At 39.1% G+C, this 19,059-nt stretch overlaps 1 protein-coding gene and 1 long non-coding RNA gene across 13 annotated transcripts in view; one reads left to right on the forward strand and one right to left on the reverse strand.

Moving 5' to 3' along the window:
- Positions 1-19,059, reverse strand: part of SPOCK3 (SPARC (osteonectin), cwcv and kazal like domains proteoglycan 3) — a 404,141-nt gene that overhangs the window by 250,112 nt on the left and 134,970 nt on the right. The gene's annotated exons all lie outside the window — the stretch shown is intronic.
- Positions 5,192-18,751, forward strand: LOC122459883. Its single transcript, XR_006280841.1, has 3 exons — positions 5,192-5,502; positions 9,449-9,456; positions 18,740-18,751. It is a non-coding gene; the product is annotated as an uncharacterized LOC122459883 (long non-coding RNA).

The raw sequence follows: 19,059 nt of genomic DNA on the forward strand, positions 1-19,059 counted from the left end.
GTGAAACACTCCTTTACCCTAATGTTGATGGTTGTGACTGTTGTACAAGTTAACGGTCTCTGCACTGTAGTATACTTTTGTTTGCCTGTCTTTGTTCCATTCTTAAAAAAAAAAAAATACAGCAATATAAAATGGGAGAAAATAAAACAATGTTATACAAGTTTATGAAAGCCGAACAGAAATGATAAATGATAGTTGTTTTTCTGGTTGTATTCCTCCTTATCAAAGTGTGGATTCTCTATTTTCTGTCTTTATCAGGGATCTCAAACTCAAATCACCACTAGGACTAGTACATTGGTCCAAGGGCCGCATCACTGGCACCCCCCCAACCGCTGCCCCCGACCCCATTCCACGCCTTCCATAAGGCCCTGCCCCTGCCCTGCGTCTTCCTACCCCTTTCCCACCCCAATCCAACCCCGTCCCCAAAGTCCCCACTCCAACTCCGCCTCCTCCCTGCCCCTATTCCAACCCCTTCCCCAAATCCCCACCCGGCCCCACCAGTTCTCAGTCTCCCCTCCCCCCCCCCCCGAGTGCACAGCTCCCTGCTCCTCCCCTCTCCCTCCTGGAAAGTGCTAAGTGCCTGGAGGGAGGCACAGGAGTGGGGACCCAGCACTATGGGGGGAGGGGAGCTTGGCGGGCTGCCGAAAATAACCCCACAGGCCATGTGTTGAGAGCCTTGGTCTATATAATGTTCATTATAAAAGTTGGAGTACTCAAATGTAAATGATGATCAATGAATCAGCTGAACAGAGGAATACATATAACATGCTTTAAGTACATCATTTCTGTGATTAACTTGTAACATATCAGGCTGGTGAGATTGCAACTTAGTTTCCCTTCAATTCTTCAACCGAAAACTTGGACCGCTTAAGTCAATGGGAGTTTTGCCAATGAATTCAGTGAGGCCAGAATTTCATCCTTAGTGTTAAATCTTACAGTTTATTCAATAAGTCTTCGATCAGACATGCATGGATGGACCTTTGTGCTGTGCCACATTAACTTCAAATAGGTTCAGCTGTGTGGAGCTAGGGCCTAGCATATTAGGAAAGTTCAAAAAGTCAAAAGTAATTTTGTAGGTAATGTTACATTAAAAGAAAAATCTGAATAAGGTGCTAAAAATCTAAGGGCTAAAAATCAGTCTTTTCCAATTTAAAATTGCTGTGGGTATATATGGTATATTTATGTGATATATTTTACATAATACACACACACACACACACACACACACACACAAAATGGTGCATGTTCAAGGGTTTTGTTTTTCATTTTCTTTTTTTATTTCTATTGTCTTCAAAGGTAAATTTAAAAAATTAACTTCCATCATTTATTTTCTGTATCTGATGCATTTTGTTAGCTATGCTAAGACACAGAATTGACAAAAATAAATAAATAAAAAGTGTTTAAAAATCCTCCTCTCTTTTCTGAAATGCCTAAAATATTTACACCATTTTTTGGACAGTCCAATGACTGTCAGATTTTTTTAAAAGTGAGAAATAAGATACTTTGCATTCTGCAAACATGAACATGTGAAAAGAAAAGGAGTACTTGTGGCACCTTAGAGACTAACAAATTTATTAGAGCATAAGCTTTCGTGAGCTACATCCGATGAAGTGAGCTGTAGCTCACGAAAGCTTATGCTCTAATAAATTTGTTAGTCTCTAAGGTGCCACAAGTACTCCTTTTCTTTTTGCGAATACAGACTAACACGGCTGCTACTCTGAAACATGAACATGCGAGTTACCTTATTTGCTGTTGCCTCCATTCATATGCAATGTATAGTAAACACAGTTGACTTTTGGCGTTGGGAAAAGACATTCTCAATCTGCATATCTGAAATTTTGTTTGCTAATTTGATATTTGCAAATGTAATCATTATAAAAGCAGAAAAAATGTTTGATGAAAGTGCTCATAAAAGCAAACACAAAACATATTACTACTAGCATTTTTATTTTTTTTTTCTGTACACACTGCTTTACACGTGAAGGAATAAATGACACATGGTAGACTTACTGCTATTTTCTTTTTATGAATCTCCACTTTACTGCAATACATTTAATTGAAAATTTGATTTGATTCAGATAATATTTTTATTACTAAGATACTAAAAAAACAATTATAATTAAGAAAATGCTCTATTCTGAAAAAGCAGACAAATGGAAACAGTTATGATGGCTACGTGTATGTTAACACTAACACCCAACTATTTCCCTAGAAAATGGAACACTACCATTTAATCTAGAGAAATAGCAAAATACCCAAAATATATCAAGTCAACCATCTCAATCATACAACTGAATGAGTGCAGATTGCCTATGCTTTTCTTTACAGTAAGTAGTAATACAGCAATTTCAACTACAGTAAATAATTAAGGAAGGGCATTTGTGCCAAAACATTCCTCAGAAGTAGAAAACTTGTAAAAAGTTAACTTGTTAGTCAAAAACCTTATTTTTCCTAAAGTAAACTATATGTGGTTCCAACCTACTACAGTATATTCCATTGATATCATATACCTTTATTGCTTTTCCAAACCAATTGTCACCAAACAACCCTTAAACACAAAATCCATTTAAAAATGGATATTTTTACAAGAAGGCCTATGTGCCCTAAACACAAAATAAAAATGTTAACTAGTTATTAGATGAAGATTTTTGATACTTGCTCAGTAAGTAAAAAGAAAAGGAGTACTTGTGGCACCTAATGCCCCTACTCTACTTGCGCTACATTGATGACATCTTCATCATCTGGACCCATGGAAAAGAAGCTCTTGAGGAATTCCACCACGATTTCAACAATTTCCATCCCACCATCAACCTCAGCCTGGACCAGTCCACACAAGAGATCCACTTCCTGGACACTACGGTGCTAATAAGCGATGGTCACATAAACACCACCCTATATCAGAAACCTACTCATCGCTATTCCTACCTTACAGATCTTGGGAGACAGGCCAGTCCTTGCTTACAGACAGTCCCCCAATCTGAAGCAAATACTCACCAGCAACCACACACCACACAACAGAACCACTAACCCAGGAACCTATCCTTGCAACAATAAAATTTGTTAGTCTCTAAGGTGCCAGAAGTACTCCTTTTCTTTTTGCAAATACAGACTAACATGGCTGCTACTCTGAAACCTGCTCAGTAAGTAGGAGTTCAACAAATATTTCATTGTTCCTAAAACTTGTAGTGTCATCAATCATCTTTACAATACTTTGACATGTTAGTCTTTTCAGAAACATTGCTTCCACCAAGAAGATTCTACATACTATAAAATTCAATGCGCTACTCAGTCAGCAAGAAAATATAATTTACTAAATCTCATTATTTCAGAACTTTAATATAGTATAAAACTATAAATGGTTACACATACGGTTCATGTCTATAGTGAAGGTTGGCGATAATTATCTTAGGATTCTTCCTAACCACAGTGTCCCCAGATAAGCTGTATAAGCCAGTAGCTAATTTCTCAGGATTTTTGATCCAAGAATGAAATTAGATGAAGATACAGACTCTTTCTTTCTTGGTTGTCTTGTTCTTCTCCCTACGTACCCCGAATACATACAGGTGCAAGGTCAGGTCAGTTCTGAAACATTTCTGAGATTGCATTGTTTTTCCATCAGACACCTAGAGGATGTGTGTTTTCACAGTGACAGTCTCATTGAAACTGAAAGTGGCACCTCCCCAATTCTTTAAATTCCCATATACTTAAGATGACATACACTACCCATATTAGCCATAACCTTATGGACTTCAGTGGGACAACTAACATGCTTCAAGTTAGGGACCTGCTTAAGTACCTTGCTGAATCAGGATCATCGTGATCTGGTGAACCTACAAATATAAGTTTCTCTAAAATAAGTGTTTAACTGTAGGATGAAACCAATATATTTTGGGGCATTTCCCAAATGGCTTAATCTATTCAAAATGAACTCTATCCATTTAGGGTTAAACAAAAACAAAAACAAAACAAAAAAACAACAACTTAGATAAGTTCATGGAGGATAGGTCAATCAATGACTATTAGCAAGTATGGGCAGGGATGGTGTCCCTAACCCCTGTTTGCCAGAAGTTGAGAATGGGCGACTGGGTATGGATCACTTGATGATTACCTGTTGCGTTCATTCCCTCTGAAGCACCTGGCATTAGCCACTGTTGGAAGAGAGGACACTCAGCTAGATGGACCTTTGGTCTGACCCAGTATGGGCGTTTTTATGTTCTTACGTAGTTTGATAATCGGATGGCCTTAACAAAAGTGTCTAAAAAAAGGCAAAAAAGCTAAAACAGATCATAAGGAAAGCATGTTCCTGCTCAATTTACTGTGGCTTGATGTATGGCAAGGCAGATAAAATAACTCCCTATCCTCTGCCAATTGGCCCATGGGAGAAAAAAATTCCTTTCCAACTCCCTGAACAGGCAATCAGCCAGACCCACAGCACCTGTCAGGCCAGATTCCCATTCCTGGTTCAGGTGGGTAGAGTGATCTGCTGGAACGGAGCCAAAAGAGGCTCCACATGGCCCCTGTACTAGGCTAAATCCTGCGAGCTGAAGAATGCTGGCTAATCAGCACCTCTCTCCGCCAGCTAGACAATGGATGCCAGAGACTCCCAAGGAGAGGAGTTACTTAACGTCCCTTGACAAGAGTCTCCCTCCCTTGCTACTGGGACCACCCCCCTTTCACCACCAGCCCCATCTATTTCTCCCACCTGGTTGATGTGGGGGGTGACATTTTTGTTTCTCCTTTCTGGATTTTTCTGACAGGGTAAGTATACAAGCAATTTATCTGATACATATTTCAGCTTATATAAAACCAACAGTTATGTTTTGACTGACTCCCTTCCCCACCCCCCACCCCATTCTTCAAAAGCAATTGCTGCTCTCAAAAAAAAAAGTATCAAAATATACTAAAAGAGGACAAAGGTTACTGTAAAGACATTATTTATTAACAATCCTTTCAGTCGATTAACAGGCATGAAACATCCCTGAAAATACCATTAAAAAGTGCTATACAATTCAAGCCACTTGCAGCAGAATCTTGACATGAAACCGGGACAGATGCCAATATTCCCTCTTCCACAATTCTCCACCAATCCTGCAGGAACACTCACTTTCTTTTCAAACTATTTTACACACAATAGCTAATAAAACAACCCTGGGCATAATTATCCTTCTCTCAGTCCTTTCCATATCAGCCTTACTGCTTTCTACATCCCACTGAGAAGACTGTCCATCATCCCTAGGGAGGGGGAGGATTCAATTCATTCATGCAAAATTGAAGAAGAACGGGGGCATTCTGTTCTATAACATGCTACCAAACACTGCTGAGAAGGGGTGAGGATGTTAACCCCAGAGTGTTTGAGAAAGTGTGGATGGAAGACCGTCTAGCAGCCTTAAAGACCTCCTCATAAAATGTGTGTGATCTCTTTGCACACAATCACCACCATTCTTTTCACCACCCATTCCTATTATATAAAGAAGAAGGTAGTGACCTCAGGGATGGAGACATGTTGATAGAACATGTAACTGTAGTTTCATCGAGAGCATGCCAAGTTCCCAGACTCCAATGGATAAGAAAGTTTCAAATAGACAAGACACTTGCAGCAAGAAGAGGAAGAGATACCAGCTGGAAAGCTGAAAGTTTATTTTATTAGGATTTGTAGTACACAGCTAAAGATCATGAAAGGAACATGCATATTCCCAGAGGACTGATCAGAGTGGTAGTCTCCAGTTATCTATTATGGGAGACTGATGAGAGTTCTCCTGGATTTCTTACAGTGCAATATGCCTACAGCTGCTGACTTCTCTTTCCAAGAACTACTGACCTGGAGCCCCGCAAGGTCAGACCACCTTGTAAAAAAACACTAAAATGTTCTTTTCTCCATCTGACTTTCCCCTGATGCGTGTCCCTCGAAACACCAACGTCTAAACCTCAAATGTTATATAGATACAAATTTGTGAATTTCCTCCAAGATACCAGATTCATGGAATGTAGTTCTTTCCTTTTAGCTTCCCAGCTGACTGGTTAGGCAGCATTGGATATTGATTCAGGATAGGACCTAGTTTTGTGTTTGTGGGAGTTTGAAAAGAGGTTCCAGTTACATCTAAATCAAATCTGAGAACCATGACATGAGGGTTTATTAATACATTATTATAATTACTGTGGTCTATTCCTTCATGATTTTCTTTAGAATCTTTACACACCGTGGCTAAAGATGGGAACAGACTTTGAGCACACTTCTGAAATAAGAGGACCACCTCCTCCTCCATCATATTTGAATCTCTTTTCTTTCAGTGTTAATGATAATTGGGAATTGTTTAGGAACACCTTCTAGAAGAAAAGTACCAAAAAGAAACAACCCTAGAATTGAGAAAGGAGGACATATTGGTTAAAAATGCCATAATTTAGAGGGAAGTGAAAGCAGCTATAAAAAAATAAAATAAAATAAAAATAATATATATTAAACTGAAGAAAGTCAAAGTTGATAATAGTGAATACAAATCAGAAAGTAGGAATTGTAGAAAGTTGATAAGGGAAATAAAGGGACACAAGGAGAAATCTGCAACAAAAAAGTTAAGGACAATAAGATGGATTTTTAAAAAACATATTAGGAACAAAAACAATCCTGACAATGGTACTGGTCCATTACTAAATGGAAATGGTAGAATTATCAATATTGCACAAACTTGCATCCAATAGATTTAAGAAAGCCAGCCGAGGAGCTTGCTGGACCATTAATGTTGACTTTCAATAAATCTTGGAACATGGGGACATTCCAGAAGACAGGAAAAAAAGGTAATGTGCCAATATTTAAAAAGGGTTAATGGGATGACCAGAGTAATTATACACTAATCAGTTTGACATTGATATCAGGCAAGATAATGAAGAGGCTGATATGGGAGTCAAAGAATTAAAGGAGGGCAACATAATTAATGCTAATCTACATGGGTTTATGGAAACTAAATCCTGTCAGACTAACTTGATTTTATATATATATATATATATATACACATATACACACACACACACACACACACACACACACACACATACATATACACACACACACACACACACACACACACACAAAAGGGGAGTTGACTTAGTTTTATTACTGATAAATTCCAATGTATACATCTAGGATTACATGAGGGAGTACCCTATCTTGATAAACTACGACTCTGAAAAAGATTTGGGGATCATGGTGGATACTCAGCTGAACATGAGCTCCCAGATTCATAGAAATATAGTACTAGAAGGGACCTCAGTAGGTCATCAACTCAAGTCCCCAGCACTGAGGCAGGACTAAGTATTATCCCTGAAAAGTGTTTGTCTAATCTTTTCTTGAAACCTCCAATGACAGATTCCACATCCTCCATAAGTAATGTGTTCCAATGCTTAACTATTCTTACAGGTAGGAGGTTTTCCTAATGACTAACCTAAGTCTCCCTTGCTTCAATTTAAGCCCACTACTTCTTGTTTAAGGAGAACAATGTATACACCAACTCTCTTTATAGCAACCTTTTAATGTATTTGAAGAGGTTTTTATAAAGAGGATAATAAAGAATGTAATAATTCCATCAGCTGGAATTACTATGCCCCTACTGACAGGTTTCAGAGTAGCAGCCATGTTAGTCTGTATTCACAAAAAGAAGAGGAGTACTTGTGGCACCTTAGAGACTAACAAATTTATTTGAGCATAAGCTTTCGTGAGCTACAGCTCACTTCATCGGATGCATTTGGTGGAAAAACAGAGGGGAGATTGATATACACACACAGAGAACATGAAACAATGGGTTTATCATGCACATTGTAAGGAGAGCGATCACTTAAGATAAGCCATCACTAGCAGCAGGGGGGGGAAAGGAGGAAAACCTTTCATGGTGACAAGCAAGGTAGGCTATTTCCAGCAGTTAACAAGAATATCTGAGGAACAGTGGGGGGTGAGGTGGGGGGGAGAAATCATGGGGAAATAGTTTTACTTTATGTAATGACTCATCCATTCCCAGTCTCTATTCAAGCCTAAATTAATTGTATCCAGTTTGCAAATTAATTCCAATTCAGCAGTCTCTCGTTGGAGTCCCCGGGGAAGGGGATCCAAATTACTTCATCCCACGGTCTCTGCAGCTGGATATGGGCTGGGTGGGGACTGACAGACCTGGAGGAGACTAAGCCAGAGCCACTGGGGCCAAATATCAGAAAGGTCACAGGGGCTGGCAAGTTTCATGGTAGCTGAGGACTTGCACGTAAAAACAGCCTGTGGGACAGAGGAATGCTTTGCAAACTTTTCAACCATCTTGACACAGAACCTGCCTACACCTGGGTAGGCAATTGTTTTCTTGGGTGCAACAGGGGAGTCATGCCTTCCTCTGAGATTCAAGGTTCTCATATTTGGTTCCTGCTTCCTTTGCAAGTTGTGGGAATAGGAGTCCCATGTCCACAGGAGAGGCTTTGAAAATCTTTGAAAACCCTTAGCTCCATTCCACTGATTCTGGCATGGTCTCAGTCTTCCAGAGGCCTGCAAAACAATCTCCTCATGACTGTTCCCACACACAGTCTGCGGTCATTGTCTGTCTGCCATTACTCAGTGGGGAGGGAGTAGTCTGTCCTCCAAACCCTTCTAAGAAAGCATTTTTTAAGTTTAAAAAAAGATTAAGTGTGGAAGCCAAGGAACAAACAGACTTTTAATTAAAAATCTTCTACAACTCCTGTGAAAGCTCTGCTAAAAAGGAAATCTGCTATTTTTGCCATTTGGAGGCAGAGACTCTTGAAGAGCTTTTCCTGAGGGGCTGTCCTAAACCCAGGTTCAGAGCCAAGATCTGTTCTTCATCCAGTTGCTATAGAGATGTGAAGGCTCTCTGACTTGGAGAGGACTGAGAAATAACAAAAGACGAGAAACATATTAGGACATTCTCATAAACTAGAGAAATATGGTCCAGATGAAATTAGTGTAATGTAGGTACCCAACTGGTTGAAAGACCATACCCCAAGAATATTTATCAATGGTTTACTATCCAGCTGGGAGGGAGTATTTAGTGGGGTCCCAAAGGAATCAGTTCCTGAGTCCAGAACTGTTCATTATTTTCTTTAATGCATTGGATAATGGAGTGGAGACTCTGCTTATAAAATCTGCGGATGACACCAAAGTGGGAGGGGTTGCAATCACTTTGATGGGCAGGATTAAAATTCAAAACCATCTTGACAAATTGGAGAATTGGCCTGAAATCAACAATATGAAATTCAATAAAAGCAAGTACTTGACTTAGGAAAGAAGAACTGAATGCACAAATATAAAATGGGGAATAACTGGCTAGGTAATAGTCCTGCTGAAAAGGATCTGGGGGTTCTACTGGATCACAAACTGAATATGAGTCAACAATGTTATGCAGTTACAAAAAAAAAACTAATAGCATTCTGGGGTGTATTAACAGGAGTGTTAAATGTAAGACACAAGAGATAATTGTCCTGTTTTACTCAGCACTGATGAGGCCTCAGCTAGAGTACTGTGTCCAACTCTGGGTGCCACACTTTAGGAAAAACGTGGACAAATTGGAGAGAGTTTCCAGATAAGAGCAACAAAAATGATCAAAGATTTAGAACACCTGATCTACGACTATAGATTAAAAAAACTGGACATGTTCAGTCTTTGGAAAAGATGACTAATGGGGGACTAGATAACAGTTTTCAAATATGTTAAGGTCTGTTAGAATTGAATTGATCAATTGATCACATCGTGTCTTCCATGGACATGGAAAAGTAATGGGCTTAATCTGCAGCAAGGGAGATTTAGGTTAGCTATTAGGAAAAACTTTCTACCTATAAGGATAGTTAAGCACTGGAATAGGTTCCCAAGGAAGGTTGTGGAATTTCTCACTTCCCCATCTCTATCACTCAAGTTCTAAAGAACAGGTTAGACAAAAACCTGTCAGGTATGGTGTAGGCTTACTCTTTCCTACCTCAGCACAGGTACCAGACATGATACCTTTCAAGGTCCCTTCCAGCTCTTACACTTCTACACTTATAGCATAACTAAGAGTGCAGCAAAAAATATGCACAGATGTAAAAACAAGAATAAGGGAAAGAAAAGGATGTCACCAGATTCAAAAAGGAAGATCACATGGGCATTGAGGAAAAAATGTGCTTATATTATACTAAACAGACGTGTCCTATGTTTAAGAATCTGTAAGTGGACTGATCGTGAAGATACACATCCGTATATCAGACAAAGACCTTGCCTCACTTAATGCATGTTACCTCTCAGATGGATTACAGCCATACATTATACCTGGGCATGAAGCCTCCAACTAATTCAGAATGCTGCAGCACATCTCCTCAGAAACACAGGCTACCACAAACACATCAAACCTGTCCACTGCCCTTTACACTGACTTCCCATGGAATTCTGAGTCACGTTCAAGCTCTCAGTCCTTATTTTCAAAGTGCTCCATAACCTGGTTCCAGGATATCTAAAAGACCACCTAAAGCTCTGAGATGAAGATTCTGGTCAACAACTACACTCCTCTGGCATAATGGAATTCTCAACAACAAAAGTAAAGCTCATCTGTGTGTGAGACAGACTTTTCTGTAGGGTGATCCAAGACTGCATAATGAACTCCCCCAAGAACGAAGGACCATTAAAAACCATACTACCTTCCACTCCAAGTTTAAGTGCATTTCTTTGACTTTACCTTCTTCAATGTAAAAACAAAAAGCTACAGGTTCATTTATATTTTAAAAAAACCTTCCAGCATATGGCACTGCACTCCACGAGTCTCTCTCTCAGGCAGGGATGAGAGAACAAACATTTGACAGAGGTGTTGTCATAAAAATAAAGGGAAGGGTAACCACCTTTCTGTATACAATACTATAAAAATCCCTCTGTATAAAATACTATAAAAAAAGAGGCAAAACCCTTTCACCTGTAAAGAAGCTAAGATAACTTCGCTGGCACCTGACCAAAATGACCAATGAGGAGACAAGATACTTTCAAAGCTGGAGCGGGGGGGAGAGTAACAAAGGGTCTGTCTGTGTGATGCTTTTGCCGGGAACAGATCAGGAATGCAGCTTCATAACTCCTTAAGTTAGTAAGTAATCTAACTAGAAATGCATTAGATTTCTTTTTGTTTAATGGCTGATAAAATAAGTTGTGCTGAATGGAATATATATTCCTGTTTTTGTGTCTTTTTGTAACTTAAGGTTTTGCCTAGAGGGATTCTCCATGTTTTGAATCTGATTACCCTGTAAGGTATTTACCATACTGATTTTACAGAGGTGATTCTTTTTGGGGGTCATCCTCAAAGTATGATAGAATTATAATTATGTAGTAGTAGAAATAAAGATAGACAAAAGAGTTTATAGGTATTGTAAAAGGGTATGAACATCAGTTTTTTTATGATGTTGAATTTCACTCTGTAACAAATGCAAGACCAAAATGCTAATTATTTCACGCCGGTACAGGACAAAGTCTATACTGGAAAGTGATAAGAACTTTGAGGAAACAATGCTGTTCTTGAAACAACACCCTGATGCTCTTCCACCACGGGGGCCCCTTGTCATGCCTATGTAAATCATGGTATCTAAAGAGGGAAAAATAGATAGTGGGATAAAACTTGTTACATGAATCAAGAGTCATAGATTGTGTTGTTAAGTAAAAGAATGAATGATGGAGTGCATGGAATTGAGAGCCTGAAGCAGGGAAACAATTGGTTAGTGAATGGTGCCAGCCTAATCCTAAGAATTTCAACCTTGGTATCGATGGGCCGAAAAATATGCAAATTGGAGATAACTGGATGACCCCCGGAGAGCGAACCAGAATCTACCCAAAGCGCATCAAGGAAGAACAAGAAGATAACACCTAGATATCATGGAGCCGTCATGGATGTACCACTTCCTGATTGAGCTGATTGATGGTCATCTCAATTGTAAATTCAGCATGATGAAGCAACTTCCATAGACTTGTATTGAACCAGAGACCTATAAAAATTGGGTCCAGGGACTGGTTCTTTGAGTCTGGTTCTACAACCACCCTCCAGGAGCATCGGATGCGCATCTGACAACGACTTGGCTCCACTCTCGTGTCCAGGCCACCTGGCCAATGACTTGGCTTGAGCAACGTCTAGGCAGGTAACTATAACAACCTTTTTGTAGAACCTGCGTGTGAATGTCTGTGTGTGTGAATGGATCTATATAGACATTGCATATAGGAATATTTTGTTGTATTTACAATAAACATGGCAATTTACCTTGTCCCTCTTACAAGATCCTTTTGGTATCATTTTTATTAGTGTAAAATTTTACCTTTTCTTTAATTAAAATTCTTTTTATAAGAACCTGATTGATTTTTTCATTGTTCTTAAGATCCAAGGGTTTCGGTCTGTGTTCATCTGTACAAATTGGTGAGGATTTTTATCAAGCCTTCCCCAGGAAAGGGGGTGTAAGGCTTGGGGGGATATTTTGGGGGAAGACGTCTCCAAGTGAGCTCTTTCCCTGTTCTTTGTTTAACACACTTGGTAGTGGCAGCATAGGGTTCAAGGACAAGGAAAAGTTTGTATCTTGGGGAAGATTTTAACTTAAGCTGTAAGAATAAGCTTAGGGGGTGTTTCATGCAGGTCCCCACATCTGTACCCTAGAGTTCAGAGTGGGGAAGGAACCTTGACAGGCATAGTGATATTACTGAAAGGTACTCAGATATTAGTGATGATGAGCACTGTATAAAAGCCTATACTGAATAGAATTGAATTTATGAAGACGAGAGTTGGATAGTTCAGTAATTGTTTACCTCCAATTAAAGCTAAGTTGCTAACACCTAACGGAAAAGGAAAGCAGCATATTTCCCATTTTCATTTAAGAAATTCTTTCTTTGTAAACTAGGTAGACATTTCCCCTATTCATGGAGAGCTAAAGTGCAAGAATGGAAAACATTTAGGGGAAAAAAGATTAAAGATGAAATATGCACCAAAAGTCAGTGTACTCATGCACTAGTCCTGTAAGATATTCAGATACCAAGATACAACTAGAAACTGAGAAGTGATATTTTTGGTTAAACATATGGCTTATTCATTCAGGACTGGCACTTAGGTTATTGAAGGCTTCTCCTCCAGAGTTAGCTGCTTAATATATTGCAAAAACTAAGCATCAAGTTAATTACATTTTTGCAATTTCCTGCTTTCAGTGGTCTCAGTTCAGGTAACTGGTACCAGAATCATACAATGGTAAATTCTTTAGGAAAATTACTAGTCACATTGCATCTGTGTAGGGCTTATGATAAAGGGAAGTCTAATTTCACAATGTTCAGGAAAAATAGAAATATTGTATTGAAAAGTCATTAGTCTCCATAGAAAAAATAGCATACATCTGGGACTGGCTAATTTTCAGGAGCATTGCAGATTGAGTTATATTATTTGCTAAACTCTATCAAGACCCAAACAGGCTATTCCTCATCAGGAAACTGTTAGGTCATTTGACATGCTTACACTATCTCAGGACCATCCATGCTTTCCAATCATGTAGGAGAGGGGATAGATTTGTGTGTCTCCCTTTTACATGGTCTTCAAGTGTAAAGTAGTCTATAATGAACTGTATTAGATAAATAAATATTAAATATTAGAGAAGTAGATATTGTTTATGTAATACCGTTATAAGAAAACTTAAAATAAAACTTTTCTGCTTACCCTAGGGGTCTTGTTGACACAGCTTTCAAAGGCTGTAAAAAGTCAAAGTTGATTGGTGTCTCATTTACAGTGGGTTCTTAGTCTGTGTAGATAACAGGATGAAGCAAACAAGACAAATGTGTGATTTACTAGTGAGGTGCACACTTTCCTAGTAAAACACAGTAGGGAGGCTGGTTACTGAACGAACAGAACTAGCCATCCAGTAACTCCAAGGTCACAAGAAGCAGATAAGTAAGAATATGACCACTGTTGTAAGGAATACTGGAACATATGAAAACAATGAAAAAAAAAACAGCTGGACTGAGTAAGGAAGAGAATAGTAATGGCTTAAAAATAAGATAAATAAGGAGATATCCTGCTAAAACTCTAATGGGGTAAGCAAAAATGCATCAGTTTAAAAGATTCTGAATTATGCGTCAGAAAATATATTTAGAACAGAATGCTTATAAATGAGGTTTTAATTCTCTGCACCTATGTGATGTTACAAGACAAGGTATAAAAGATGTGTGTTTAACAAAGCGGGGTGGAGCAACAGACAACTTACACCAGGTCAGACCAGCATGGATCTGAGGATGACAGAAACAGCCTAAGCCCCAAGACTAGGTAATTGATCATTATGCTATCCTACTTGATCTCCCTTTTTTATGCTTAATCAAGGTGGTAATATTTAGTCCTAAAACTTTCTTATTAAAACTTCAAACTAGTCAAGTTCAGTAATTGGCATGGACTGTTTATCACCCAACACCAAGTAAAATTCCCAGCAACTTCTCTAACACCTTCAGTGAACCAGAACAAACCTTCTGATGTTTAGTAGCCTTTCAGATCACCAGCAGAGCAAGGGAGAGAAGATAAATTACTACATAAAGGAGAGCAGTGATATTTGCAATCAGGAGGTCCAATTATTCCTCAAAAATAAAAACACTGGGCTATTTGTCCATGCCTAACGTGCAGTATCTTTGCACAAGACATTGATGAAAGATGTAAACGTTTGTAAGCAGACTGTTGTTCATTAACAAGGAATATACTTTAACTTTAGCCATAGTTATGTATGTTAGATAATGGTTACTGCACATCACATATAAAAAAAAATTGCAGACATGTTCAATAATGCAGAACAATTTAAATATATCACAGGATGTTGCAAAGCTCTATGAATAGAACATTGAGTTACTCCAAACAGTTCTCAGAAGAAAGCAATCATCATAGTCTACTGTTGGAAAAGTAAAACAGAGGGCATTTTTTGGCACAAACTGAATTCTTATCTTTCTACACAATTCCCTCGTAAGGAAAATCAGCTAAGAAAACATAGGCTGAACTTCTGTACTTTATGGACCATAACATTAACAATTAAAACTTTGCTACTGCTATTAATGTGCAAGAGTATGTGAGTGAGGGCACACAATCTAATGCTCATGAATGAATGGTGCTAGATACGAGCTTGAGAGAGAAAAGCTGTATGTTTTCTGTAGGGAGAACACCACAATAATTGATAGTTCCCAATAGGCTACCTTGCAGTTTACCAAGATAGCCAAGCTCACCTCAACATCAAATAGATAAAATGATAAATTATAGTCACGACCTACCTGAGCTAGATTTGAATAGTTGACCTACTGTGTAAAGATTCTGCATCTTATTAACCTTTCCCTACATTATATAGTCTCCAGTTACTGAAGACTTTTACCCTTGGTATCCTAATAGGGCTGTAGCCTTAAAACGTTTTGTTTTAAAAAAAAAAAAAAAAAAAAAAAAAAAGAGTACTGTTTTTAACAAAATGTATTGCGGCTACAGCCCTAATACTGCTTAGGGGTAGTTGTAATGCCTTAGCTTCTTAACGGTCCTCAAAAAAACAAACAGCTAGAATAGAAACACAGGAACCATCAGTAGGTCTTCATGGAATCAGATGTTCTTTTAAGACTGGAAAAAAAGTAAAAAAAAAAAAAAACCACACCTTGGTTCCCTAGAAGATGATCCAGTGCTCCTTTTTTGTTTGTTTGATTATTACTACTACAACTACGACAACCATTCAGGTCCCAGCTTCACAATGCTGCTCACAGGTACAAAGTTTTGAAAGCTTTTTCCTTTGACAATATTTACATTTTTCTTTTATATTAATGAAACAAACCAAATATATAATGTTGTTCTCAGCTCTCGTTCAAACTTGGGAAATCTAAAAATCTGGTGCCTCCACATCTTTTATTGCAGGCCACTGAACATTCTTAGATGATGGGGCAAAGGTCACATTCTTCCTCGTCACATGCCAAAATGAGTGAATTCCATTTCAGTGCCCCAAAAGTTGGGAACACTTTTGCAAAAGGTTACTGAACAGTGTTAGTTCCTGTGAAAGTATATGGGGAATGTGAGGAGATGAGCAAAATGCGATCTCATATTTAAGATTCTCTCTTCCTATTTATCTATCATTGTATTTTTCCCCCTGTTCTCCATTTACCTTTGAGCCTTTGTTTTTCTCACTGAAATTATACATGCTATTTCCAGATTGACAAACAGAGTTGGCAGAAGGATATTTCTGCATATTCACATTGAAGGCAACCAAGACGGCAGTCATCCAAAACTTTCCGGAAACCTGTCCCTTACAGGCCTTGCACAAGCACCACCTAATAGCACTAAATATTTAGGGTCTGTGGCTACAAAAAGAACCATGAGCCTTAGCCACCTCAGGTCCTTACTCCTGAACCTCACAGGACTGAGATGGATAGGAAACTATGAGGAAGAGGAAAAAGGTGGAATGGTAATATGTAGAGGCAAATCTTGAAAAAAGGAGGAGGTTTAGAAACATACAATGTGCAGTAGGTGTTTTAGAGCTGAACAGACACTCACCTTTGTAGGTGACGTCCTCACTCTGTCTGGGTGCTAGATACTGGACCACAGGAATGCAGCCAGAAGCATCTCTGGACATAGGCGTGAGCGATCAGATACTTAACCATTGTGTCAGATGAATGTATGTACCAGATCCTTCTCTACTTTAGGTTCCTCAGAGGTGGAAGAGGCATCCATGTAAGGGCCTAAAGATACCAATGATGCAAACATGGCACTGGTATTTAAAGTAGCTAAGCTCTTTGTGACAGGGATAGGGGAGGCTGGTGTTTGAGCCAGAGACTGAACCAGCATCAGAGCAGTTTGTGCCAAAAACAGTTATTTCTGTGAACAGTCTCACATTTCCTTTTCTTTTAGTGCTTGTCCTTTAGCAATAGAAAGCTAATATGTTTCCTCTTCTCCTTTCATGGGGCACAAGGAGTAGCTGACTGATTGGAGAAAGACCCAAAGAGTCAGAACAGACAAGAGCCAGTGATGTCAGATTCCAACAAAAACAACCTTATACTATCATTAAAATATTAAAATTTTAAACTATACACTAATTTTAACCAAGTACATGTCTAAAGTAGTCAAACAGGGGCAGCAGCTAGCCAGAAAAGAACTGAAAGAGGTAGGAGTGAGTGGAGAAGACTTATATTTCCTCATATAGCCTTGGGCCACAACATTTTGGTGCTATTTGGTAGTGCTCATATGAGCCTCAGCAGGAATAAACTTCCAGAAGTTTTCCATATCACTGGGGCACAACCGCTTTGCTCTCATCAAGGTGAATAGGCAGAGGTATTCCCAATGAGAAATAGTTATTGCAGTGTAAGCGTCATGGGTCATATAGACCCCAGGAGATTCTGGCAACCAAGGAGTTAATGCAAGAAGTGCCAGCCAGTGCTGATCGGAAGCCACACAGCAACAAGAATAAAAGAACGGAGAGGCAGAAGGGCAGTGTGGTTTCCAAAAGAGCAAGCAGAGAAGAAAGGAGGTCATGCCAGCAAGTGGGTGAAAAGCCACATCAGAGAGACAACAACCCAAATAATGGACAACCAGAGCCACAAGCTGCAGAAGCCTACAGAACCAAGAGAGCAGCTCAGGGTACAGCAGGAAAATTGCTGAGGACTGATTATGCCTGCCTGGGTTAAGGACCCTGACCTGGAACACACAGTTGAATGGGTGAGCCTGGGTTCCCTTACTACCCCTGAACAGAGACTTAAGAACCAGAGGGGGATGTAGGGCTGTTGAGTACAAGGACCAGATAACCCTCACCAGACACAAGGGGAAGTCTGTACACCCTGTGGGACAGAAATTAATGTCTTTGCCTCCAGAATAGGACTATAGAGATTCAGACAAGAAAAGCAGACTGACTGACCCATAGATCCAAGCAGACTCTATGTAAAAACTTGTCTGACCAAAAGGGGTCACTGAAACATCGGGGCACCAGTCCACAGTAAGCTAAACAGCAGAGTCACATTTCAACCCTTTTCCCATCTCAGTTAAATAATGGCTGCATGTGTCTACACTAAACAGCTTTTAACGACATGGCTGTGCCACTACAGCTATGCTGCTAAAAGGCGCACAGTGTAGCCATTGTTTGTCGGCAGGAGAGAGCTCTCCCACCGACAAAAAATTTCCACCCCAACGAGTGGCGGTTGCTTTGCCGGCAGGAGATCACTCCTGCCACCAAAGAGCTATTCACACTGGTGCTTTCTCTCGACAAACCTTTTGTCTTTCAGGGGTGGGAGTGGGGCAGAAGGGGGAATTAACACTTCTGAATGACAAAAGTTGTGTCATTCACTTGCCAATGTAGACAAAGCCTTAAGTGCACTTCTAGAAATACTTCCTGCACTAGGACTAGTGATTCCAATTCTAGAGATTCTAGATTCTGGTGCTGGTACAATACAGATTATTGATGAACCAGAATGAACCTTTTCAAGTGCACCTACTATAGTAAAATCCCCTTGCTAGGAGTACAAATTCCTTCAGAATAGAGCTATAAAATACAATAATCAAAATCACAAAAGTTGCTGCTGATAAATACTGCTGGAAATACAAAAGGCATAAACTGGCAACAAATCTGTTACCATGATCAAGAGAACAAGTCTCTATAGTGTAGATATCATATATCCAAATCAAATACAGTAGCAAACTAAAAGCCATTAGCTACTTAACAGAATAAGAGCTAGCAAAAAAAAAAACAGTATCAAAAACAGAAAAATTCTACAGCACATTCAGTTCACAACTAAAATAAAAAGAAGCCTTGAGCTATCCATTACCACCACTTTCCCCTCCACCATCACTGCCCACTGATCTACCATATTTACTAATTCACAGTGTAATTAACAAATAGCACTCTGTTAGTCTTTCACCCAATCAATCGGGTGCAAACTACAGGTTAGTCAGTCAGTCTAGAAAGGGAAAGTATGATCTGTTACCTAACATTTATATTTTATATTGGTAGGGGTATAATTGTTTTCCAAAACAGGATACATCTTCCCCCTCACTATCCTCACCCTACCTAAGGACTAGTATCTTAAACAAAATGTTTTCATACGTAAAATATTTTCATATGTAAACT

Source organism: Dermochelys coriacea, chromosome 4 (genome assembly GCF_009764565.3).
Source record: "Dermochelys coriacea isolate rDerCor1 chromosome 4, rDerCor1.pri.v4, whole genome shotgun sequence".
NCBI lineage: Eukaryota > Metazoa > Chordata > Testudines > Dermochelyidae > Dermochelys > Dermochelys coriacea.